Source organism: Clupea harengus, chromosome 5, assembly GCF_900700415.2.
Source record: "Clupea harengus chromosome 5, Ch_v2.0.2, whole genome shotgun sequence".
Taxonomy (NCBI): Eukaryota; Metazoa; Chordata; class Actinopteri; order Clupeiformes; family Clupeidae; genus Clupea; species Clupea harengus.
Window position 1 is genome coordinate 18175730 of NC_045156.1, and position 24897 is coordinate 18200626.

A 24897-nucleotide genomic window follows, 5' to 3' on the forward strand; every position below is an offset into this window, starting at 1 on the left:
TTTGAAAAAGTGCTTAGTGAAGCTGTATTGATTCCACATGAACTGAAGCCACCTGTTTAGATATCTCCCCTCCACAGTGGATGTGAGCTACTCTTATACTTGCCTTCACTGCCTCCTCATCATGTAACTGGTAGGTATGTGAAAGGCCTTTTTTCCCCATAGTCTTGAACAGACAGATGTTATCTATCCAGGCCCAGTTTTATGTCATGTCACACTGGGTTACATCACAGCACAGCACACGCCGACAAAACATCACAATATAACAATGTTGGGTGGTAGTGGCTCAATAAGTTGATGGTTTGATTCTACAGCCTCTCAGCATCCAGCTAAAGTATCCTTGAGCATAATATAATTTCAGTGTGATAGCACCCTTTTGGGTTCAGATGTGCAATAATTTTTATTAGAACTGTTTCGAGGGCAGCCCGACAATGAATATCTTAACCCCTGCTGTAGGGTATGAATTGAAATACTGTGTTTAGAGATGTGAATAAAAATAATGTAGTGCAGGTGTAACGGAGGTAATCTTCCCCTCGCTGTCTTACTCTGCGTTGTGTAGTTTAAAGGAAAACACAGCCACCGACCTGGTATTCGCACGTTTTATTGCTCTCTGATACATGTAAAAGAAGAAAATAAAATCACTCAAACAGAAGCTAGCCAGTCGCTCAGCTCCTCTGTCTTATACATTCGAAGAAAGAGCTCTCACGCACAAACACGTGCATAAAATACGTAAGTGTAAAACGTGACCCACCTGATACATGTAAAAGAAGAAAATAAAATCACTCAAACAGAAGCTAGCCAGTCGCTCAGCTCCTGTTGTGTGTCTGCAGGACGTGTACCTACCTCTGTCTTATACATTCGAAGAAAGAGACAGAGGAAAGGAAGAACCCAGAGACAACCTCTCAATCACACCCACTTCAAAACATTGTATCCAAATAATACTCGGGAACCAATAATCTGCACCTTGACCGTGCTAGAGAATTAACCCATGAAGGGAGGAAAATTCAGGGAAGCACATTAAACCCTGTTACACAGGGATCCCCCAGTGTGTTTTTCAGTCGCCTAGACTAGGTAGGTACTGCTGGGAATCCGCAGTATTCTCTCAAAGAATACAGAAAGGTAGAGGAACTGTGTTGTTTAAATTCACTATATTTCACATAAGACACTAGGATCTTGTTTAACTCGTCACGAATACTGTTTATTTTTACGTTGTCCAATGTTTCTATTTAGACATCTATATCTCACTGTACAAGGCTTTACTTTTCCGCTGTAAAAATGAAGTTGTCTTTCCTCTGCTCTTTAAGGGTTAGTTCGGCATGAATAAAACTGTGAGCTCCCTCCAAAGCGTCTTTTGGGATAACATGACTGTGTGGATTCATCAGATTTGTGCAGTAGGGCCTGTGAAAATAGAGATGAGAATCAATTACTGCACCATGGTAATGTTATGTTGGGTCTGGAAAGGATGAGCAGCAATTAGTTTTAAGTATTCTGTGATTTCCTGAGGCGATTCATCAACTCTTACTATACTGGTAATGGCCAACAGTAGCTGGAATTGTTAATGATATTCTAATTATCTTGGTAATTTAATTTCCATTACTCATATTAAACTATTTCTTCCTATTATCATTTGTTAGTGAATTATTGAAGTTAGTGAATTATTTAAATTATGCAGTGTGTGTTGGGGTATTTAGATATATGCTGTAATGATTTTGGTGCAGTATATAATATGTAAATTCATCTAATTAATATGGTTTAACCTTTCCGTGAGTAATTTTTCAAGAGCAGACTCCACGCAATAAGACCACATCTCTGTCTCTGCAGACGAAAGAAGCAGATTTGAGCCAGGTCTTTGCAGGTCGAATGTCACACTGAGTTTTCTATCTCAGACATGCGTGATTTATGGTGGCCTAACTGATCAAATCAGAATTTGAGACAGTTTTCTTTGAAAAGTCCTAGTAATCAATTGTGGTTTTTGGAATTTTGAGAAAAACAAAGGTGGAAAGAGTAAAAAAAATCAAATGTAGCCACAAAATGCACTAATAAAAAACTCTGCCGTTGTTAGGCCTGGTAATACATGATTCTGTATTGTCCTTGAGATGCAGTTTTATACTTTGTGTTAAGGATTTAAATACTACCGGAGTCTAGTTGGGGTTGCAAGAGTTGAGTTTGATGTATTCCAGCATCCAAACTGACATATTGAGGCATGCCATGGTTCAAATGCAAACCTCATGTGCAAATGAAGGTCTGATAAACCTTGATGTCATCTGTGTAGCAATGATAGCAGATTCTCTGCAATTGGATATATCATCCTAGCAAAGTGATGGTGAAAAGAGAGGTGGTTCAAGAACAAAACCTCGAGGCAACTTGACTTCAGACCCCTCCATGACACCATAATATCAACAAAGCGGAAGCTATCTAGGACATGCGTAAGAAAGCACTTCAGAATGTTAAAATGAATGTCTATAAAATGACCACTACATTGCAATACATTTATGAAGAACTTCTTCAGGCCTCAAGGATGGGGTGCAACTATGACACAATGACTTCGATGTACCATGTATTTCAAAAGTACTAATTTTAAATCTTGCAGACATGTACTTATTTAGAAAAGACTCTGGGAAATGAGGAGGCTGGGAACTGTACATCCAATTTAAGACCACATCTCTGACCTAGGTAAGATAAAAAATGTACAGGTTGAGGGAGAGGTATATTACACATATAGAACCAACATTACAGCCTCTGAATAAAGAATGATATCAAGCCAATTCTTGTATTCTGAGCAGCAGGCTAAAGATGTCAGGCCAGACTCTCAGCATCTCTTGAGGACTTCTCTCCTTTGACTTCTACGGCTTCATGAAATTCATCATTACAGGTAAGGATGCTGCAGCGTAGCGCCAGAGCCGAGGCGAGAGGCTCCCTTTGTGGCCACGCCGGGGCAGCCGTAAAACACAGAAACACTTTAATTGCCGCACTTTTGCTTCAACAAAAAAGCTTTTTAATATTCCAAAGCCGATCACACATGCCCTCTTGCCTAGCTTCATGGTCAAGAAGCGAAAACTCTCCCGCTATGATTTAGTTTGTCTTTGACCTTCATACTTTCTCTATCTCACTTAAAATACATAAAAGACTCGGCAAGCATAGCAGTGGTCCAATATAAAAAACCCAGCATGGCAGTAAAAAAGAGCCGTGTTATTCACAAGATACAGGCTTGATTTTCTTTTATAACAGAATGCATACTCTGGAATATTTCGATTAGATTTTATTCTGCAGGGTAGGGGTACAGAGCCAATGAAAAATCAGAAATGCAAAAATAGTATAATTTACAGATAAGTGCAAGTATACAGTAGGTACGTACTACAGCATAAGTGATGCCATATCTTACAGTATGTACAGTGTTATTGAAAGTGGTGAGCAACATTATTTATATAATGTTAATGCATAGAATTTATATATATTATTATTATATATAAAAGGGAATGTATGTATAAGAGTTATATGTACAGTAAAGACATAAAATGTACCGTTGGTTGTATGTCCAATATAATTAATAGTAATCTGAATACCATGAGAGATTCAGCCTGTGCAAGAATGAGCAGTGCAGATATAGAAGCACTCAGACAGTGTGGTAATGAGTGGGAACGGCTTAGCCCCATTGGCGTAATTATCGACAGTGCAACTGGTGCGGCACGCTGGGGCCCAGGGGCTTTCAGGGGCTTTCAGAGGCCCCTGTAGGAAGGCGGTTCTTTGCTGCTTTACTACTGTAGGTGGGCTCTCTCGTGCATCGCCTGTTTCACACATTCTTCAAAATTACCATTCGATGACATCACTAACATTACAGCTATATACTGTATATACTACCTCCCCACTTTGTGTATAACACAGTTTTGTGTCCTGTCCTATCCTTATGTTTTTGTATTTGTCCTTGTTGAAATGTTCCAAAATGCATGTTTTATTGAAAATTTATATTATTTCTATCCACCACTTATTTCATTTGGTTGCTAATTTATTTGTCCAATTACCTTGCTCCCTCCTCATTTGTGAAAATTTGTGTGGATGTTGTTAGCTCAGTTTGTTCTCAACAGTTTAACCTTTTAGCAAGACACAAGTGCTCTTTTAGCACACAGACGATAAATTAACATCATAGATCATATTTAGCATGCCTAAACAAAAAAGCAACGCACGGAATTGGAAGGAAAAAACGAGATCAGGATGAGTGTACTGCTAAGCTCAAGATGTTTAAGTCTTCTTCAAAGAGCAGCATGGGACAAGAATGGATTGGCTACACTCTCAGTAGAGAACAGCAGCCAGTAGTTTGGACCTTGGCAGTGTTGACTTCACTGAGCCCAAGGCCTGTAGGATGAACTTCTAATGGGTGCATACAGGTTTTTTTTTGTCATGGAGTGGGATAAGGGGTTTAAATCTATAGCATTTACATTTAATTTACATTTAGTCATTTAGCAGACGCTTTTGTCCAAAGCGACGTACAAGGGAGAGAATATTCAAGCTACGAGCAACAGAACCTGGTGTAACAATAAATAAATACTACTTTACATAAGAAATATAACAAAATGAAATAAAAAAGAAAGAAAGAAGTGCAGAAATGTAACTGCTGTAATTGCAAGTTACGCACTAGTCGAAGTGCCAGTTAGGACGGGAAGTGCTCTCTGAAGAGTTGGGTCTTCAAAAGGTAGAGAGGGACGCCCCTGCTCTGGTAGTGCTGGGTAGTTCATTCCACCAACGTGCAACTACAAATGAGAATAGTCTGGACTGCCGTGCTTGCACAGACGGCAGTGCCAAACGACGCTCACTAGAAGAGCGCAGCATCCTGGGTGTAACATTTGCCCTTACAAGAGCATTTAGGTAGGTGGGAGCAGAACCATCAAGCACTCTGTAGGCAAGCATAAGTGACTTGAACTTAATGCGAGCAGCTACAGGCAGCCAGTGGAGGTCAATGAGTAGCGGGGTGACGTGTGCCCTCTTCGGTTGGTTGAACACCAGACGCGCCGCCGCGTTCTGGATCATTTGCAGTGGTTTCACCACGCAAGCCGGCAGGCCCGTTAGGAGGGCGTTGCAGTAATCAAGGCGGGAATTCACCAAGGTTTGCACCAGCAGCTGGGTGGCATACTGGGTTAGGTACGGCCTGATTTTGCGGATGTTGAATAGCGCAAAGCGGCAGGACCTAGAGACAGAGGCAATGTGGTCCGTGAAAGTCAGTTGGTCATCAATAATGACCCCGAGGTTTCTTGCTGTTTTGGATGGAACAAGAGACAAGGAGTCAATATTGATGCTGATGTTGTGGTGGATGGCCTGTTTGGCTGGAAAGACCATCAGTTCCGTTTTGGCCAGGTTCAGCTGAAGGTGGTGGTTTTTCATCCATGTGGATATATCAGCAAGACAGTCCGAGATCCGCGCCGAGACAGTGGTGTCCTCAGGAGGGAAAGACAGAAACAGTTGAGTATCATCGGCATAGCAATGATAGGAAAAACCATGCGAGCGGATGATAGGGCCCAGCGAAGTGGTGTAAATGGCAAAGAGAAGTGGTCCCATCACGAGCCTTGGGGCACCCCTGTGGTAAGGCGGTGAGGTACAGACAGCTGACCTTGCCATGACACATTGAACGAGCGCCCAGTGAGGTATGATTCAAACCAGGAGTGCGCCTTGCCAGAAATGCCCATACTTGACAGTATGGACAGAAGGATGCGGTGGTTGACTGTATCAAACGCAGCTGATAAATCAAGCAGGACGAAAGCTGAGGATTGAGCTGCTGCTCTAGCTGTTTTCAAGGCCTCTGTCAAAGACAACAGGGCTGTTTCGGTGGAGTGACCACTTTTGAATCCAGACTGGTTTGGATCGAGGAGATTGTTCCTATTGCAATATCTATAGTTGGAAAATGCATAACTACTGAAATCTATGTCTGTGATAACGTTTGGCCGCTGTGCCATTCACGATGAAGGAAGATTGATGAATGTTGAATTCTATTAATGCATTGTTTGATCAGGTGCCGTCATCCATTCATTGATACTGTGTAGGCCTATAATGAGTTGCTGTGCTTTTCTTGATGGTTATTTGTTCTATGCTCATCGATATACTGTGTAAGCTACCTTTCTGTTGATTTGTTAATGTAAGCTGGCTATAGGTATTTCAAATTGTTGATAGTTAGAGAAATGAGGCTGTGGTGGTTTGAGTCCAGGGCAAGCTATTAGATTAGCATTGATATATTTGGTGCTTAGGCCAGCCTTTGATCAGCGTCACCAACAGCAGCCGCTGGTCTGTTGAGCCTCTCTATGGTGACATAGCAATGGTCTGCTTTTCAATTGTATGGAGTGGTTGTGTGTGTGTCTGTGTGTTTATGTGGGCACGAGCTTGTGTGCTTGTGTTTGGGGCGAGGGGTGGGTGGGCAAAAATATTTTGTTATTTTTTTGTGTGTGTTTGGTGGGGGTCCGTGTGTATGTTTACACCGGGGCCAATCACAATTATGTTACAATACTGCTTAGTGCTGTGGTGTGGAGTTCAGCAGACTCACCGCCTCAGGGGAGAATCTCCTCCTGAGCCTGCTGGTGCGGGAGCGGAGGAGAGTAAAAAGTCCATGATTAGGGAGAGTGGAGGTTGTCAGACTTAACAGATTGGGGTCTGCTAGTCCGAAAGTCCAAAGTCTATGTACATTGTTCCAGCAGTTTGTCACCTGGTCAGGAGTGCTTAAACGCTCATTGCGCGACCCTGACAGTTTCAATCAGCTCGACGGTTTCCCCCAGTGTCTGATGAGGGCCCAGGCCGCACGCCGGCTGATTCTGTGCTCCCTGATTGAGCCCCATCTGGTGTCTCAATGTCTTACACAGGCCCTCTGTGGCTCAGTACAGTGTGTTTTATAAGGGCTCTTTAAATTGCCATCTGCTTAAGACCATAAAGCGAGTTAAATTGGTTCAATTAAAGAAATCAGATAGATTAAATTCATTTAGGACTTAACTCAAAATTGGTGTGCACCCCCTGAGAACGTGGCGGAGGCTATTAATATTTCATAGGAACTTCCACCGTGTATCCTACAGCTAAATGTTCTCATTTTGTTTGGACAATTTCTATATCGGGGAGTTTTTTTTTTTTTCCTGGTCTGTCCTTCATCTGTCACAGTGTACTAATGTCGTGTCGTGCCACTATGGTATTATGATATGAATGCACACTGATTACTAAACCCTTGGAGATCTGTTCTGTGTCCTTGGAGCTTTGACAGGCAATGTTTGTCTCCACGTGAAAAGCTTGAAGGTGGGTGTTTGTATGCTTTGGATCCCACTTGATTCTATAACCATTATTTATTTATTTATTTACTTACTTATTTTCTCCCTCTCTCCACCCATACAGGATTTAATCCCTGGGGTAAACCAACAGCCTCCACAATCAATTATTAAACCCAAGGAAATTTGAAGCGGTTAGGAGCTTTGATTTACTGGCCATTAAAGGATTATACCCCCGCACACGTGTGCATACATCTTTTGGATCTCTTCAAAAAAATAATACCTAATTTAAATATTTGTTAAAGTTCTCCCTTCGCTTTATTTGTCTTCTCTCCATTCCAGAGTTGGCTCGCATGAAAGGCAATTTCCAGTATTTATGTGTGCTGTTCGTGAAAAGCACATGCCAGTGATTTTTCAGAGGCCCTCTTAGCATTTTAATGGCTGTTTACTTTGATCTTTATCACACAGATTCTACAAGCATCTGGCAGGTTTGAAGTGGTAGGGTTGTGTCTTTCATACCATTGCACAGTTACATCCCATTTCATTTGGACCGTCCATCAGTCCTCAAACTTACTCAACCGTCTGGGCAATGAGGAATATAACCAGACTTGGACTTTGAGTTAGCATTGCAGGTATGAGGTGATAGTTGGAGTTCAGGCTACATCGTTCAAGTTTTGTGACATGATTGCAGTCAGATTGTAGTCTTGTCTAGGGGAGAGGTAGGTCAAGTTGACAAGTATTTGATGTTCAGGTTTCTTGATTGTTTATTAAACAGTTGTTGATTATGTATACCATATACATTGCACTTAAGAATTACTCATGGATCCACCTGTGGCAGAGTGGGCTACGCCTCCACAGTCCATCCCCCCAGGTGTAATAAGAAACACTGATTACTGGGCGGGCTTGTATTTTGATATATAGCCCAGCTCAGGTCACGGGGAGACACGTCATCCTAACCTTGTTTTGCTTCCGGGTGCCCATCAGTTTGTATGGTGGTGTGGGATTGCAAATTGCACTACTTGGACTAATGCTGTTACCGAAGGTAAGCAACTTTGGCGTTAAGCCACTTCGTCCATTGCGGCACCTTCTTATTGTTTCTAAAAAGGCTCGTTCACTTTTCTGTTTAGCACGAGGGGTTCATTGTCGCGACAAAGCCGGTGTAGCGGTTGCTCTGACGCCGGGTGCTCGGTGGGAATCAGCTGGAGGTAGGCTGGTTCAGTTACTACTACCGCTCTGTATTTTAATATGCAGGTTTAGTTACCAGCACCGCTCTGTATTTTTAAATGCGCATTAGTTAGGAATAACAATGCTATCCTCCTCTCTATCATAGCTCCGTCCATGACTCGCTGCCCCTGAGTGTGCAGTCATTGCAGCTCGGCACGTTGAGCTGAGGGTCATCAACTACCTCCCCCCGGGAAGGGCTGCTGTTCTGTTTTACTGTCAAATGCATGTTTATAATTGACCGGCATGCTCATGTTTGGTGTGTATCTCTCTGTGATTTCCTGCATGCATGGGGCTAGGCTGGGTATGCTACCTTCCATCTCCGCTTGCTCTGCCTGATATCGTTTTGTTGGTTTCTTTTGATTTGATGCATGGGGCTGTGCAGTGGGCTGCTGCTTTTCCCTCTCTGCTTGGCCTGCATGTTTTGTTGTTTTGTGCTGCTGCTATGTTAACTGGTGGTGGTAATTCTGAGGGATTGTTAACTAGCCTAACCGTGTCTTTGCTGAAGTGTGTGCGTGTGCCTCTGTGTGTGGGTGTGTGCATGTAGCTAAGGTAACCCAGGGTACTGTGACAAAGCCCGCTACTCCTCGCTGACCGTCGGAGGTCCACCCCGTCCTAAGTCCCTCCGCCAAAGCTAAGTAGCCTCAGTAGGATAGCCACACTATTAAATCCTCTCCTTGCATCTTTACTGTCAAGTGTTTTGCTAACCCCAGTGCCTCTATCTCTCTCCCTGGACAGGTGCAGTGGGTTTCACTTGAGCGACAGGCTGACCCCCAGGTGGTGGAGCCCCCCCCCCCTCACTTTTCCTTGCTGTGTGCATAACGGTTGCCCTATTTTGGAGTGCAGTGCTTACTGGTTTTATGCACATGTGGTGTGTGTCTTCTGGGCCTCTCCTGTCCCCCTCTTGGAAAGTCCTGCTCGCTGCGGTAAGCCACTGCCCTGCTCCACCTTTGAGTCCTGACCACTGGCCCATCTCCGTAAGGCTTTGGCCATCTCACCTGCTCATATTCGGGTCATAGCCCACTGGCTAACATTGTACGTGTCTACTGTGTGTGTTTAGTGTATGTGTGTATACTGGAAATAACTCTGTTTGGTTGTTGTGTGAGAGGCAACAGCCTGTACTAGAATTGCCCTGTACTCCTTTTACTACTGTTTGTATACTTGTTAATAAACTGTATTTATGGAACCCATGTCTCTGGCCTAAGAGTGGTACGAACTTGTGTTTGCCTTGTTAGAACTAAAGTAACACTGAGTCTATATCTGTCCTAGGGTGACTACCTAGGTGGCGTAGTCGACAATTAAAACTATCCTAGCAAATTACCTCGCCACTGTCACACACCTATGACATTTTGGAATTATTAATTAGAATGTGGAACACATTTTGTCAAGCAAATGATAATAATTTGAGAAACTAGTTTGACACATATTTTAGATATGTATGCTTTAAGTGTGATGCCGCCATCACAATGAATTCCATTTGCTAAGGAGGTTATGTTTGTTGGTTTGTTTGTCTGTCTGTCAGCAGGATTTGGAAAAAAAAATGGCCGGCTGATTTTCGTGAAAGTCGGAGGAGTTTAGCATGGGCCAAGGAAGACCCCATTACATTTTAGAGCATACCCTAATCATGGGCCGGATCCACAAATGATTTTTCACTTTTGCTAACATTGCGCGATAGGGCATTTGGCCTTGATGGAGCTCTGCGTTCTCTGAGTGCCCTTGTAGTTATTCATATTTGTATTATATTTTATTTTGTCATTACATCAACTTCTACAGCAGCTATGGCAATAAAAGCACCGTGATTCTACCTCTGGCAGTGTTTTCCCAGAAAGTAATCCACAGACTTTGTAAACTTCCGACATCTTGTACAATCACTGCACATCGCACCACCACACAGAACTCTCCGTTCTGTGGAAGTACAAGCAAAATCAAAACGCTGCTCCCAGCAGGAGGCATGCAGAGGAGGGACTTCCAGCCGTGTCAATTCAGTAGCAATCTTCATATTAGCCGAGACAGCAGGGGAAGCAAGAGCATCCTCAGCCCCCGCCCAGCACAGTCTAATCTCACGGAATCGACGCGGAAGGCAAGACAAACACTTTAGAAGAAAAGGCGGCCGATATCTCATCTAAAGGTGCTTGTGATTTTTCTTTTGTGGTCTTGATGGATGGATTTGAGGCACATCAGATGGTCCCGACTGAAAACAGAGCCCGGATGCTTTTAAGGAACGTGGCGGGCGTGGGCATAGGGGCGAGGAGGAGGAGGAGGAAGAGGAGGAGGAGGAGGAGGAAGAGGGAAGGTGTTTTTGTTGAGATGCCTGTGAGAAATGAGTGTTGGAAAGTGAAGGCGTGTGCAGTGGTGTGTGTTTGCCTTGGTTACTGCTCCATTCCTCCCACTCAGTTTGACTTGTCATTTTTGTAATGGCCTGTGAAAGAAGAAGCAAAGAAACAACACACACACACACACACAGAGCCTCCCACTTGGGTCGAGACTTGAGAGAGACCCGATGAATAATGGAAACCATGTTGTGCTCTGCTCAGACATGGCACAAATCTAAGAGGAAAACAAAATTCAATGAAGACATGTCAAGCTTTTTTTCTCCCCTAGAAGAATATAAGCATGCCATACAAATGTAACAGTTTGCATTTGGCCACTCTCTCTCTCCGTCTTTCTCTCGGTCTTTCCTACATACATACACACACAGCCCACAATCCAGCTTCTCACAATAAAAAACCTAAACAAAACAAGCTTTCACAGTTATCATTTGGACAGACACGGTTCCACAGCCAGACTGTGGGGAGCCTCAGTCCGAGAGGCCACAGGTCAAGTTGTCACGGGGATGAATGCGTTTGGCTCGGGCTGCCTTCATTGCATCGCAGCACCGTAGCCCTCAGAAGTGGCTCCCATGGAAATGCCAGTGGAGAGGCGAGCTCACACCTCCACGCTGAGTGACACACCGTTTGATGAATGCCCCCCTCTCCGGAGCCCGATAAGTGCTCTGTGTTGTACTATCTGCTCATGCCAGACCCTAAACAATCCATCAGAAGGCCAGAGAGCTTAATGTAGTCAGTGCCTGGTGACTGAGGTATAGAAATATTATCTCTCCTCCTCTCCCCCTCCTCACGCCCTCAGTGCTGGGCACAGCTAGGACCTGGCAGACACGGCCACTGTGGGGGACAGGTGAAATTTAGCACCTGTGGTAATGTTAATTCCCCGCGGGATAAGATTTGATTCTTCCAGTGTGTGCTGCTAACGCCTGCTGGATCATCGTGCTGAATAAGATAGTGACTGAAAGAAAAAAAAATGTATGGGCTGATTGGCATTGTGACATGGGCTGCCTCGGCACTGGCATGCCTGGATGGTCTCCTAGGTAATGTCTTTTGTGGTAATTTCAACACAAATAAATGAAAAATAAAATGCGACGCCCTGCAAAATAATAACCTGCCGCTAGAATTTAAACAAACAAACACATAGATAAGGTCGTTCCTGATGCACACATCAGGGAAAAGTGAGTGGTGTGTAAATCAAGCATTTTATTGTCCAAATACTGTCAGAGGTTGTTCAGAAGTCAACTCCTGTTATTGAATTTTCCTGTTAATATACTCTCTTTGTCTCGCAGCTCGCCGTCGCTCCCGCTCCCCGTTCTGTAATTCCATCTGTCATAAATCACGCATGGGTGTCGCACACCAACACCTTCAAACGGGCTGTTGTAGGGAGGCAGATTGGGCTGTGGGCAGAGCTGGCATGGGGCCTGGAAATGGGTGTTGGAGCCAAGCATCTGTCCCTGTCAGGGATGTCTCTTACCCCAGAGAGCTGGACCCTGAATGTGGACCTGACACGACCCATCCATCTGCACAACAAGGTTACACTCTGCCTCCTGGGACAATGGAGATGGATGGGGAAACCTGATCTGGGTGGTTATGTTAATAAAGCAACAACATGACCCCCGACTAAAGGCTTCTGGCTTGGTTTCCCGGGGAAGGTCAACCTTTGTGGGGGCAAGAATGGTGATTCTTTTCTCAAACTGATAGTATAAGTGACAGTGGGAGCAAACTGGCTGCATTTTTACCCGTGTGATATTTTCCCATTTTTGCATTTGTTTGCAATGTGAAGGAAATCGAGGTACAACCTCACTGGCTGCCACAGCCTCAGTCATTACATCATTAATGACATCACAAACTGTTACAAGCAACTCACATTTTGCCGGTTTAGCCTTATAAGGCCGTAATGTAAGACAGCTGAAGAAATGCTGCTGCGTATTTCTGTTTCAATAAAATACACAAGGACCTTCAGGAAGATGGAAGATGAGGTGCATGTTTGTATCCATTGCTTTTTGTACTTGGTCTATTTGACATATTATTTCACAGTTCTTATGAAGGGTAGTCCTTTGCTCCATGATCATGTTCTATATGTGCTTTAGCCTTTTGTTCTTGGACATGTAGGCAGACGTTCAGTAAGGCTTTGTGTTGTTCAGAATCCTATGTCACCCCGAGGATGTGGTCCTGTCAGCTTGTTTGATTAGCTCTACATTCATATTGTTAGACAGAGGGATATGCTTCCACAAATGATTTCAAAGGATGTGTTTGAAAAGAAACACTATGTACATATTTTACTTGTTTTTGCAGTGACAAAGCTGTGAGGCAAAGCAAAGGATGCTGTGAGACCAGCACTTTTTTTGCATCTGCTAAGTGTCCTTGCTTAGAAATGCATAGAGAGAAATGTATTGTATTGCTATTAAAAGCAATGCAAAGGGAAAATATTTTCCATCTGTACTGAGATACATGAATGGGTATTTGGATAAGTATGTTTACTTTTGTCATGACATGAAGTAGGAGTGAGAGAGAGAGAGAGAGAGAGAGAGAGAGATTTTTGATAAATGCGCTCTTCACAGTGAAATCTCTTTAGATGGAACATCCTTCATTCCCTTCCTGTTCTTGGTTTCTACATCTATTCTTCGAGTCATTCCTCCTGGGCTTTCAGTTACAGGGGGAGGCTATTTCTCATGTTGTCTACTCAAAGTCATTTTTCCACTGTGCTTTACACAGCAAAGCAATCTCTCCTTTGCCACAGTATCTCTTGTGCCAGTCCCATGTGTCTGTGAATATAGCCTCAGGTCAAACTGAGAATATTTAAAATCTTTTGCGATTATGACATCTTTGCGAATGGACATTCACTGCACACTGTGCAGCGCACTCTATATAGGAATAAAACAGTGAAATGTTATGTTATATATGACACGTTATAAACCACAGCATCTGACCAATATTACTGATGTATGTATTTTCAGACCGCTGAAGCTATACTCAAATCACTGCATCATTTATCTAAAAGTTTATTTTAAAATGTAATTTGCTCCAAGACAGCCAGTCACCTTCACTTTATGAGATTTCAGATGGGAGGCCTGCCACCCACCATCTGTAGTCATTCATCAGTTATCAGCGCACACAACAAATTGTTGAACTTTTTAGCATTTCTCCAATATTTATGCACAAATTATAAGCCTTAAAGTTAATGAGGTCACTGTTTTCCATATTAGCAGAAGCTAGGGCTTCATTAGCCGTGCCTAATAAGGTGTAAAGTGTTTTCATTACCGCTGGAGAGCCAGCTGTCGCTTCCTATGAGTGACAAAGGCCACAGTTCATGGGAGCTGGAGGCTTGAGATTGAGGGCACGATCTCAGGTTGATGATACAGGGTCCTTCATAACAATGGCATCTCATGCTGCAGAACTCCTAGGGCTGGCATCATAGGCCTTAGTAATTTAGGGGTCCTGATCGCTGCAAAGTAGTGAAGTGCTACACTGCATGACAAAGATATGATGCTGGTTAGCAATGAAACAGCTAATCATTAGGCTTAGGATTTTGTAGGTGCTTGTAGAGGGGTTTTGAAAGCTTTTCAAAGACTTTTTATTTTATTTCATTTTTTATGGAAAGAACAGGTCCAGGCAAGACTAAGACTGCCTTTTATCACACAATAGTGTTTTTTTTTTATGACACATACTGGTGCGGTTTTTCTTTTTTCTGTTCACTTTCTGTTCTCCTTCATTTACATTCCATGACAAAGTGAAAGTAAGTGAAAGGAATTGTGTGCCATTGATAGTTCATGAATGCTTGCAGCGCAGGAAGCCTTCAGTAAGTGTCTTGTGTAGCTAATGTAAGAACTAGAAAAGAAAACCCAGTGTGTTACCCATGCAAAGAATGCTACATCCGCAGAGGTGGTATGCTACGCCGGGCCCTGCTTTTGAAGTTCAATAGTCCATTGTGGAGTCTGTAGTTTTCCCAAGAAATCGGAGGGTTTTTGTCCTGCTCCTCTGCCTGTGTGAGTGTCCTTGCTGTGTGTGAAGAACAGATTCCCATTACTGTGTGCAAGGGGTTTGCATTTCTCCCGCTCTGACCTTGATGCATGGGTTTTCGTGCTGGAAAATGGAGCTATGTTCTGGTGACACACGTGGCTTTGGAAAGTGTGTGTGTGTGTTGGTATACGTATGTGCACGCGCATGGGTTCACCGGGCCAAACACAGCCATGAGAACATACAACATGCGTCCTCGAGAGATTGATAGCATTTCGTTGATAAGGATGCCCTTAAGGCCTAAATAAATAATGCTGTTGAAACTAGCATGGAGAGTAATGGGTGGTCTTAGACAAATCCACTCACCTCGCCTCTATTATTAATGCAGCATTATTTTTCACCGGGGGGTCAATACTTCTCCAGTGACACACAATCATTCCAGCCCAAATTACACCTCTAATCCCCACGGTGAGCCCAGGACTGCCAGGGAAAAAAAGCAGTCTATTCTTAATGAGGCTACATTTGAGAACAGGGCTTCAGAGGCAACGAGTTAATGAACCATTAACATATTAATCCAGTCCCTATGGACTTCTGATGGCTTTTCATAAATTATTTACATTTGAACTTCCTAATAAAACACATTTTGGGAGGGAAATTGTGTAATGGCCTTTAAATCACCCAGCTTGTTGGAATCATTTGATTAGCAATGGGTGGTAGGGGTTTGGGTGGGGGAGGGTTTTGGTCTTGGGGGGGGGGGGTTAAATTCAATGTATGATTGCTGCAGTGTCAAACGTGTCCATTGTGTTGCAGGTGACGTCCCATTCTTCTCCAGCGCTGTGATTTCTCTCTCCCTCTCAGAGAGAAGATCCACCACTCCCCCCGCTGATCAGCTATGTCCACTGTTTTTAATAGGGCTCTTTTTTTTATCCTGGGTGATGTGTGAACCGAGGTGTCAGAATTCCTCCTGGAGGTGCAGGGGTTCTTGACCTTTGGTCTCTGTCTTGCCTGGCTTTCTCAGGAGAATTTCAGTCGGATCCGAGGCTGAAACGTACAATTCCGAGGGTAACCTCTGATCTGTAAAGCCTCTGAGGCGGTGGCCCAATGAATAGATTTAATTCATTATGCATACCGGATGCCCACAGCATTGAATTAAACCCATTTTACTCCCCTCTCAGCCCTTATTCACAATGTTTTATTGATGTCTTCTTTTTACCACTTCCAATATTTCTTCCTCTATTTGACCATAGATTTAGCACTTCGGCGAATAAGATCATCTGAACATTGTCAACCCTAAATGTCATAAAGTGTGAGGTTATGCGTATGTGAGCATATTGTCTGTTTTAATATGTAATTTAACAAGACTCTTTCTTTCTCTGTCTTTCCCTCTCTTCTACAACCACCCCCCACCCCACAAGTTTACTGTAATAGTAGCCCACATTTGCTGGATGCAGACATTTTGCTCAGGCTTAACTTGGTGTTTAGCAAAGAATATCATTATTTTGTGTGAAGGCGTTTGTAACAACAGTGTCCTCATAATCCCATATGGTGGTTGGTCAGGCTTGAGTAATAACAGGCAGTGTTGTGAGCCTCTGCCGGAGAGCGCGGTAACGCTTGGCTGTGCCGCCTGCCTCCACTGGCCTCTGTGTGATAATTGTGGTGCCACGCTGGCGCTCCAGCTTTTGTCTCCCGCAGACCGGCGGTGGAGGAGTTCCGGAGCTCAGCTGGACACCGCTGCCACAGCCCTGGGTGTGTTTGGGCGGCGAGCGGCGGTGGCGGCGGCGCAGACAGGCTTGGCAGGGTACGGCTGACAAATTGGGATGCCAACACCGCTGGAGCCTCAGGTTCCGAGAGATGCCTGAAAGTCTCTTGGCTTTACCTCTGACTGAGAACAGGAAGGGGGGAGGGAGCTTTTCAGATTAGTCACAGGGCAAACGGAGCATGGAAATGCCTCCGCTCTCCCCAAAACTGATTATACAGTAGGCACTAAAGAATCCACAAGCTCTCTCACAAGACTGGGCAGCCCGACTCCCTGGTTCAGGCCCTGGTGTGTGTGTGTGTGTGTGTGTGTATGTATGTGTGTGTGCTGTTTGATGGGTTCTGTGTTGGAGCATTATGCTCAAGTTTCTGTTTATTTTCAAGGCTGCTTTCAGATGCATGAGGGAGCAACAAAGTTTCTCGCACATTCTGTAGTCACAAATAGTTTTTCGCCAGTGGACATTTAGAGGTCTGTTTGTGTTCCGTATTCACAACTCTTCTGGAGACCACAGCCAACCACCCCACACCGTGCCACCGCAGAGAGGCAGCCCTTTTATGTGTCATTGTCGTATTATTAAAACCCATATTTAAACGATTTTATCATTGTTTTTTCGAAGAGAAAATGGGACTGTGTAATAACACTGTTGTGTTTTTGTAATGGGCCGAGGATGTTTTGCAGCGAGGAAAACACTGGGATTGTGTTATTGAAGACATGGGGGGGGGGGAGAGACAGCCATTCCCAGCTTAGCTACAGTAATGATAATAACAATAAAGAACTTTTATATTTGCATGGGAAGCACTGGCTATAGAGTATTATCTGTTATAATAATTACACATTACTCCTCACAAGAGTGCTTTCATTCTAACATTTCGCATTAATGTTTTAGAAAGTGCTGGCTGAAGTATTTTGTCGATATGGAAGCAAGCATAAAAATGCTCTGTTTTCAGCTGAGGAGAGGAAGATGGTTACAGAGAAAGTAGCTGAATGAATTTCTGCAGCAGAGGTAGGATGAGGCTGTGCTTTGGAAAAACAGCTTTGTGAGATTATCTTCTGACTGAGCTAAAAGTAAATCTGAACAAAAGCGAGGGTGATTTCAAAGCTGTGCCAAAGCTTGCAGTTCTGCCTGCCTCTCATTGTTTGTTCACAAGATCTTTGCTGTTTCTTTCTTCCCTTTCCCCCCCTCTGTTTCCCTTTCATTCGTTCTCTCTTCTCACTTTCTTCTGTTCCTTTTGCTTTTTTTTCACTATCTCCTCACTCCTCCACTCTCTTTTGCACTGTCTCCCTCTCTCCCCTAACACATACCCACAGGCTTTCTCCCTCCATCACACACACACACACATCCCCCCCTCCCTCTTTTGTGTCTCAGTTCGCCATATTCCAGTTTGTGCCCGCTTGCAGTCCTGAGATACGCTTATGCCATCAACTTTTTTTTTAAAGATTAGTGGGGGGGGGGGGGGGGGGGGGGGGGGGTGAAGACATTTCCCGCACATATGAGCATGAGGTCTTTTGCAGATGACGATCCAAGGGAAGAGCCCCAAACACCTGGAGGGAGGCGCAGGTTCTGGAGGGAGGCGCAGGTTCTGGAGGGAGGCGCAGGTTCTGGAGTGACGCAACGCAAAGGCGGATGGGTGCTCCAGCTGACACCGATCCATCCTGCCAAGACACACCTGGGGAAGAGGCCTGTTCAACTTACTAGCGTTGTGGCCCCTTTTCAAAAAGAAAGCATATTACAAACAACTCTTTCAAGTGTAGGTTGAATATTTTATGGCTGGCACACAGCCTCTCCACTCCCCTCCTTCCATCCTTACTCTCAATATCAGTCTCTCATTTTCTTTTTTCTGTGTCTCCTCAACTCTATCGTTCACTCATTCCGTCTGTCTTATTAGCAGTGATCTCTGGTGATGAATTTTAATGCACGAGCACTTTGTTCTCTCTCCACTGCTTTTTAATCTATTTTCTCATATGTATAAATTAGCGAGAGCCCAGAAGGAATTGCTCCTGTTTGTGAAAATCTTGAATGCTGTGGCAGTGTACCTACTCTCTCGCACACATCAAGAATGCTTCACTCGCAATGTGCGGCTCAGGTGAGTGAGCAGGTAAGCAGTGGCTGTATGTGAACCCATTCCACCCTTGGGTTAACAGTATCCCTTGCTCAACCTTGCATTTGTAGAAGCTGTATAAATGTAAAATGTGTAGTTACCTAGAAAATACAATGTAATGACCATGAGTTAATAATAGCAACCACATTTCCTGTTATAGTTCCTTGTTTGTAGTCCTCATAAGCACTGGCTGTAGCCTAGGGATGTACCCGGATCCGAATCCGTTATCCAGGAAAGCAGAACTAATGCGATGGAAACAATGATTTCTTCTACCCAAAGTTGCTTGTTATTATTCCGAAAAAAGTCAGCTACATGATTGACACGTCTGTGCGTCAGCCATTATGTTTCTTCAAATCGATTCATATCACTGTGGATGGACACAACATAAAAATGCAACATAGGACTTTGATTTCACTTACTCAGGCAGTTCATAAAACTTTGTTTCGTTAAAAACCAAAATCAATTATACGCCTGTATTAAATCAATTTGATGCTTTGAAAGCACAACAATGAATTGCATTGAAGGCATTGCCAATGAATATTTGGTTAGAAAATAAATGTGCCCAGATGTAACGTGATTTCCAGTATAAACCACGCCCACTCCGTCTTCTATGTTTATATATTGAACAGATACAGTTACTGATACAGACAATGATGTCTCTGTACACCTCTACTGTAGCACACACACTCTCTTAAACAGGCCTATAAATGCCACTGTTCAGTAAATGCCATTGTTTGCTGAATTACTTTGTTGATCTTTTTATATCATATCTAAGTGTAATTACTTTCCAGAATTTAAATGTCAGCTCTCATCATTGGAGCAGGGGAATGTTACAGTGTGTGCTGTAGCACCAGCTGTTGTGTGCATGGTGCTAAAGCGGCTGTCGGACATTCATCTGCCAAGTGCTGGCCATTCTTTTGCACACCAAGTGTTGCATTTCAGGGAGGTACCACTAGAGGGAGACAATGTGACTGCAATCCCCTCCCTTTTCCCAGACGCCCATCTAGCAACTATAAATATTTACGGGCCAGGAATGTCACAGGGACTTTCATGAGCAGTGAGATAGGACATCAGAGACGCACTGGCATTTAAATTTCGCAAAGACTTATACAAAACTCATATTCTGGGGCCTATGAAGTAACTAAGCACTGAGCCCATCTGGGTGCACTTTCTTCTGATTGGGCTCTGATAGAATAAATGACTACCCCATGCTTTTTAATGATGGATTCATTGGCACTGATAGGGGATACTGGCCATTGATGTTTTATATCTCCTGGCTGCCAGGCTCCCCTCTGTCTGTCAGAGTTGGTTTGTGCCACGTGTCTGTTCTGTCTTCGCTCGCTCCCGCATCAGACGGACTAAGCTGGTGACATGGGGGAGTGGCGTTAGGCTCAGCAATCTGACAAATCCTAATTAAACTCCCTTAAACCACACAACCGACCCCACTGTGCCGTTTCTCCTCAACTTGAGTGGGATTTGCTACAAGGCTGATCCCAGGAACCCCTGTCAGCCCTTCTCCTGGGGCTCAAAGTAATCATCTGGAGAGTTCGGTGGAAGTGAGAGGAAAATAGAGAAGGAGGGAAGGGAGGTGGGGAGATAGACAGACAGAGAGAGAGAGAGACAGAGAGAGAGAGAGAAAGAGAGAGAGAAATGATATAGATATATAAATAAATGGATGGCTGACTTTGGCCCCTGGAGAGTGCGAGAGGCCGCCAGCTCACCCCTACGAGTCTAAGATGGGCAGCAGAAGGAGGAGCACTTTAGTCTTTCAAGAGAAAAAAATCCCAGCGGAAAACAGAAGGCTGATTTCGGACTCCGTAATGTTCTTTGGAGCTCACTCCCTATTATTTGTATCAACACAGAATAAGCCCCCCGAAAAAAAACGAGATTAACCCTCTCAGCGCCATTAGACAAAGCCGAGTGCCGGCTTAAAGATAACAAGAGCTCTGCCAGGGAGCGTGCCTTCCCTTTGAGTCGGGCTGAATTGCAGTTGACCTGTGAAAATTAGACTGAACAGGGGCTGGCTCAAGGTCACACGGAGGTCTGCTGAAATCCCCCTGCTGTAATGGAAAATGTATTCTGCCTGGAAAACTTTCTTGGTCCGCCGGGTGATACACATTAAGACCACAAACAAGAACTAAGATAGCCAGACAGATGTAGACACACATATATGGTTCTGTTAACATGCAGAAGTCATAAGATTGCAAAACTGAAACAAACATGTAGAGTATGAAACAGTTGATAGTTAAAGTCAGTAGCAGCTTTTTAATGTTCCTTTAAAATATGTAATAAACCTCTTTCAAAATTGCCAACAGCATATTCCATTTAACTTGGCTTGTTTTCTGTCACGTGTAAAAAACCACCTCTGCACAACACCGCCGGCCTTGAGCGGTCTGCACCAAATTCAATACAGGCGCTCCCATAAGCCTCTCGTGACGATGCTTTCACAGGCTTGATCCTCCGTCTTTATACATGAGCGGCGCCTTGGCCTGAGAGCCTCAGCCCGCTGCCAGCCCCCGTAGCCATTAGCAGTGATGCGGGGCAAGCAGACAGACGGGCACGCTGACAGTGAAGCGTGTCTCCGAATGTGTTTGCCGTTTTACAGAACCCCCCTTCTCCTCCTCTCATTGCTGCTGCCGCTGCTGCTGTGCGGTCGAGCCACCCTTACCGTCGGGGAATGTGGAGTCAGCAGCTTCCTCGGCAGCACCAACTTTCTGATTGACAGCACGGGGGACGTCTGAGGCCTCATTATGAGGCTGCAAGCGACTTAGTCTCCCTTTCATTTTCCTTGACGTGGGCATGTTCGGGCTCTGCCGCCGACGACCAAAAAAAGAAGAAAGAAATTGAACCAGGACGAAGGCCGGCGTGTCATCATGCAGAAATGGGGACATTGTGCAGCTCCAGCTGGAGCTCTTTGTGGGGCTTAGCCAATCAAACGCTCAGCATGGCACAAGGAGCTGGGGAAGACACGCTTTGTCGGTTTGTGTGGCACCGCCGCCACGTGATTGTCACAGCTATGGCGCTGGGTTGTGAATCGGGCGCATCGCGGCTGGTCCAGGAAATGTCACGGCGCGCTGAGAGTTGCCATTAGTAGTGTCAGGAGAAAAGCTGTGATCTGAACATCCTGAAATAAGTCTGAGGACTGGGACTCGATGAAAATAAAACCTCTTCTCCTGACTCTCCTCGTCGGTCTTTTCTTCAGCTGTTCACAGAAACCGTACCTGCTCAGTTTTGAATGTGACTGATTTATTGCTACATTCCGAGTCTAGCTTGTCGCATCCTCAGCATTTGACATTAGCCAATAAGTTGGCTGTTCTGTTTTGTTTCTTTCTCTCACCCGTGGACCATCTAAATAAGTTGTCAACGGGATCTGTATTGAAGAGTAATTGTGATTAGAACTGAAATATGTGATGTGATTTTGCGCTTGCATACTGTTGAGTATGTGAAGAATGAATACACTGCACTATTACATAATGTGTGAGTTTGCCCTGCAGCATTCCGTGTGTAATTTTAACAGTAATTTATGAACTGGTTTACATTTTCAACTTGCCTCTGGCTGGATGTATTCCTGGATCTGTATGGAATTGGACAATCGAGATGAGAGTGAGAACCGTCATGAAAGGCACCACTCGCGATGAGCAAGTGTGGCACTAAGCTTGAAAAAGAGCTTCCTCGTTGTCACAGACCCTTTCACTAATCAAAACATCTGAGACGTTATTAAATCATGGTCTGGGTCCCGTGGCTGTGGCGGAGATGTTCCCCGCTCTGTCACAAATGGGCTGTGTGATATTCTAATTTCACTCAGAGCGGAGAAGCCTTCAGACCATATGACAAATGCTTGGCAAGACTGAGGTAAGCAGATGGATGTTGAGTGCGCCCGGATGCCGTGATGGAGTAATTCGTCAGCTCAAGGTTAGGTGTCGGAGTACAAATGGGCCCTCGGAAACAATTATGCCCGCCTGATATCATTTCCTGGGTAAACCAACAACCAGCAAATGGACAACAGCAGCAACTTTCCAAAGGGATGATTCCTCATATCAACAGCATCAGAGAGGTTTTTCACCATTGGGTTCAGTCCATGAGGTTGATGGAGCCGAATATTGCTGTTTTCCTATTGTAACAGACATGAACTGAGTGCATACATTATTTTGTAGCATCTGACTCTGTAACTAATACCCCCCCCCCCCCCCCCCCCCCCCAGAAGACCCGCTCCCCCACAGGTGAACCCCCCCACTGTCTCCCCTTCCTGCCATTACCTATAGGGTGTAGTCTTATCACGATGTGTGAACACCGGTTGCTTGGACATACTGTATGTTGGAGAGAACATACATTAAACAAAAACATTCTTCTGTAAAGATATCAATTACTGCAAAGGAGACGTATATGTGTATAAATCCCACAAGATTGACAGACTGAATTTCCTTTAACTTATTCTTTAGTTGTGAAGCGAAACAACAGCGTAGCTTGTTCATTCACACCTTGTTAGGCTCTCTCTAGTAATTTCATAATTACCTGCTCAAGCAATAGCAAATTAATAAATTAGCAACTAATTGTTGCTATAACAACTATGTTCTCAAAGGCTGGAGATGTAAAGGGCTGCACAATAGTAACATCAAAGGGCACTGAATGACAGAGGTAAGCACTTCACCGTAAGCCACTGATGGCCAGGGATAATCAAGCTCATGGGGAGTTTTTTCCCCAAATCTGACGCAGCTAAACAGACGTTCAAAGCCACCGCTGTAGCCTTGGCCTACGTCCAGCTAGAAAGCATATCTCTTTAAAACCCATATGGCAAACTCCTCCAAGAGGAGACAATAGCATCTGTTCATGTTTCCTTTTCACTTTGAGTGCAGGTCACACGCTCATATGTTCATAAGACGCTTCATTAGCTCAGCGATGGAGACAACCCACTGTCAGGAGTTGTAGAGCCTACAGGGCAAAAGAGGGATGGGGGGATTCCATCAGCTCACCTTCCTACCCTCAGTATATGTCATTGCCAGAGGGAGAGAGCTAAAATAGTGCCCCTCTACGTGTGTCTCTGAGAGTACCTTATCCCCACAGAGACTTCTGGTAGGCAGGGGTCTTCAATTGATGGTTAATCCAAAATCAAGAAATTGAATAAAGAAATGGGATCAAGAAATGAATGTATACAGGTGCTGTAGGGTCAGCACTATCTGCAAACCTGGGAGTAGACTGAGAGCAGGCACATGGAATGAAAGTATTATACGCTGACATTGAAGCTTTATCCCTGGCATAGGTTTGCTAACAGGTCTATGACATACGCATAATTAAGAATCCTCTCCGTATTTGGGTGTTAAATCATGATGCAGACCTGCTGAGCTGTGGCCACCAAGCACTCAGTCGCAATGCTAAGATTTAAGTCTCCAGTGTACACAAAATACAATACATTTATGGGCAGAGGGGGTAGAATATATTACATGTTTAAATATTCATGCATTACTGCTAGGTTGGAATGAGAGTGGTCAGTGTTGGAGCAAAGCTCAATGGACCATAAACCTGGGTCTCGGAAAAGAGCATGGTTTATTAATGTGACGGCTCTCATCTGATGAACTGCTTCTCATACAAATTAGTTTTTTTCTTCCCATTTACCTTGGTGTGTTGCCCTTAAGGGATTTATTTATCTTCTTTGTTTCAAATTTCTACTTTCTACTAAAAAAAATTATAATGTAGTGTGAAAGCTTCTGTGTGCATAATCAGAGTCTGGTAGTGGCCATTATGCAGTGTGAATGCGTAGTGAGAATGTTAATGTCTAATTGTGTCGTAGTGGTAACATTTTGAATATAGTTCATGTTTCCCTTTTGTGTCTCATGTGAGCGTGCATTAATGTAATCATTCTTTTCCATGTGTTATGTTATAAAAAGTGCATTAGCCCTGTGTTGTTTGGCATCTTTGTGCACTGTTACTGTCTGTGTCATGTGGAGAATAGGCCTCCCTCTTGTTTTTCCCCAGTCAGTATCAGTGTTTTCTTCCTGAACATTGTGTGCTAATGATGATATTAGGCTCGCGAACATATTACTCAAATAGTGGGAGGGCGAGTTTCTGCTTTAGAGGATGTATCCGAATACAAATACGGTATTTGGGAATACACGAATAATGCGATGAAAACAAATATTCGTGTTACCCAAATTTGCTTCTTATTATTTGGAAGGACAGTAAGGACATGTTTGTGCGTCAGCCATTATGTATCTTCAAATTGATTCATATCTTTGTCGATGGCTATAAGCTTAAAATACCCATTCACTTTGCAACATAGGACTTTGATTTCACTGACTGGTCGTTTCATTTAGTACACATTA

At 44.0% G+C, this 24897-nt stretch overlaps 1 long non-coding RNA gene across 1 annotated transcript; it reads left to right on the forward strand.

Moving 5' to 3' along the window:
• The first annotated feature begins 8221 nt into the window (after positions 1-8221).
• On the forward strand, positions 8222-9634 carry LOC116220453. The gene is made up of 2 exons (XR_004163663.2): positions 8222-8428; positions 8554-9634. It is a non-coding gene; the product is annotated as an uncharacterized LOC116220453 (long non-coding RNA).
• The last annotated feature ends 15263 nt before the right edge of the window (positions 9635-24897 follow it).